Source organism: Chelonoidis abingdonii, chromosome 4, assembly GCF_003597395.2.
Source record: "Chelonoidis abingdonii isolate Lonesome George chromosome 4, CheloAbing_2.0, whole genome shotgun sequence".
Classification (NCBI taxonomy): domain Eukaryota; kingdom Metazoa; phylum Chordata; order Testudines; family Testudinidae; genus Chelonoidis; species Chelonoidis abingdonii.
The window spans coordinates 989,172-991,871 of NC_133772.1; positions in this window are offsets into that span (position 1 = coordinate 989,172).

Below are 2,700 nucleotides of genomic sequence, written 5' to 3' on the forward strand. Positions count from 1 at the left end.
CCGCCCACCGCGGGCACCGCCGCGGCGTCCACCTCTTCTTCGGGTGCCTGCTCACCCCGGGGCACCGCTGCAGCATCCGCCTCCTCCTCGGGCGCCCGCTCGGCCCGGGGCACCGCCACGGTGTCCGCCTCCTCGGGCAACCCGGGGCTGCCCGCCGGCGCCTACCTCTGACCACTTGCCCCAGGACACTGCCACAGAGTCCGCCTCCTCCTCGGGCGCCCGCTTGTCCCAGGGCGCCACCGCAGTGTCCGCCACCTCCTCCTCAGGCCACCGTTTGCCCCGGGGCACTGCTGCAGTGTCTGCCGTCTCCTCCTTGGGCGACTGCTCACCCCTGGGCAGTGCCACAGTGTCCGTCGCCTCCTCCTTGGGCGACCACTCACCTCTGGGAACTGCCACAGTGTCCGCCTCCTCCTTGGGCGACTGGGCGGTGCCCGCCAGCATCTGCCCCACCCGCTCGCCCCGGGTACTGCCATAGGGTCCACCTCCTCAGGCCACCAGGCGGTGCCCAGCAGTGCCCCCGACCGCTCGCCCCAGGGCACTGCCGCAGTGTCCGCCTCCTCTTCAAGCGAACGAGTGGTGCCCTCTCGCACCTGCCCCTCAACTGCTCACTCCGGGGCACTGCCGTAGTGTCCGCCTCCTCCTCGGGCAACCGGGCTGTGCCTTCTGGCACCTGCCCCCTACTGCTCACTCCGGGGCACTGCCGTATTTTCTGTCTCCTCCTCGGGTGATCAGGCTGTGCCTTCTGGCACCTGCCCCCGACTGCTCAGCCTGGGGCACTGCCGTATTTTCTGCCTCCTCCTTGGGTGACCGGGCGGTGCTCACTGGTGTCTGCCCCTAATTGGTCGCCCAGGACAGCACTGTGTTGGCATCTGTCTTCTCCTTGGCTGACCAGGGTGGTATCACATTGGCACCTGTCCCTGACTGGTTGCCCAAAACAGTGCTGTTTTGGCATCTCTTACCTCATTGGTCAATTGTGCAGTACTACATTGACATCTGGTCCCTGATTGGTCGCCCAGGACTGCAGTGTGTTGGCATCTGTCCTCTCATTGGCTGACCAGGGCAGTACCATGTTAGTATCTGTCACGGATTGTTCTGTGTTAGCCTCTGCCCTCTAATTGGTTAACTGATTTGCTCCATATTATTGTCTGTCCCCTGACTGCTCACCCAGGATGACATTGGCTTCGTGTCACTCCTCCCATTGATCAATTGACATCTCCCCTGATTGGTTGCTCAAGATGGTGGTTGTGGTACCATGATGGCATCTGTCCCTTGACTGGCCCAGGATGCCACTGGGTTGGTATCTGTTACTTCAGTAACTATGTGGGATATCTTGGTGTTGTGGTCCATCTCCTCAGTAGGTGCCTGGAACAGTTCTGCACTGGTGTGTCTTCCCTATGTCAGTGTTTCTTCCTGTCTTGAGCACTTGGAACCGCGTTCAACTGACAATGGCAACTCTACATTGGCCTCTGTCCTGATTGGTCACCCAGAATGGCAGTGTGTTAGCACCTGTCCTCTTATTGGGCCATCAGGGCAGAACCACATCTATTCCCTACTTGGTCGCCCAGGATAGCACTATGTTTAGCCTCTGTCCTCTCACTGGGCAACACAGATGATACCACATTGGCATCTGCCCCTGACTGGTCACTGAAGATGGTGGTGGGTGGGCCGGCATCTCTCCCCTCGCTGGATGTGGGAGCTGCTGACAGCAGCTGGCTGGCATCTCTCCTTGCTGGGCAGAGCCATTGACACCCAGTTGGCATCTATTTCCTCAATGGGCAGGGAAGCTATTGGTAGTGCCGCTGGGCTGACATCTCTACCCTGACTGGGCAGAGCCATAATGTCCTGTTGGTGTCTCCCCCATGACTGGACACAGGAGATGTTGGCGGTGCCGGGCAGTATCTCTTCCCTCAGCAGCGCTGGGATTGGCACCATCTCTCCCTTCAGTGTCTATCCTCTGGGTCTCTCTCCCTCAGGCCGACATCTCTCTGCCCCGGGCTAGGCCAGCATCCCTCTGTCCCAGGCCAGGCCAGCATCTATCTCTGCCCTGGGCTGATGACTCTCTCCCCTGGGCCAAGCCAGGCCCGCGTCTCTCTGACCCCAGGCCAGCATCTCTCTCCCCGTGGCTGGGCCGGCGTCTCTCTCCCACGGGCTGGGCCGGGCCGGCGTCTCTCTCTCCCCGAGGCCGGCGTCTGTCTCCGCTGGGCCGGGCCGGGTCGGCGTCTCTCTGTCCCCCAGGCTGGCGTCTCTCTCCCTGGGCTGGGCCGGGTCGGGTCGGCATCTCTCTGTCCCCGAGGCCGGCGTCTGTCTCCCCGGGGCCGGGTCAGGTCGGCATCTCTCTGTCCCCCAGGCTGGCGTCTCTCTCCCTGGGCTGGGCCGGGCTGGCGTCTCTCTCCCTGGGCCGGGCCGGGCCGGCGTCTCTCTACCCCGAGGCCGGCGTCTGTCTCCCCCGGGCTGGGCCGGGCCGGTGTCTGTCTCCCTGGGCCGGGTCGGGTCGGGTCGGCGTCTGTCTGTCCCCGAGGCCGGCGTCTGTCTCCCCCGGGCTGGGCCGGGCCGGCGTCTGTCTCCCTGGGCCGGGTCGGGTCGGGTCGGCGTCTGTCTGTCCCCGAGGCCGGCGTCTGTCTCCCTGGGCCGGGTCGGGTCGGGTCGGCGTCTCTCTGTCCCCCAGGCCGGCGTCTGTCTCCCTGGGCCGGGTCGGGTCGG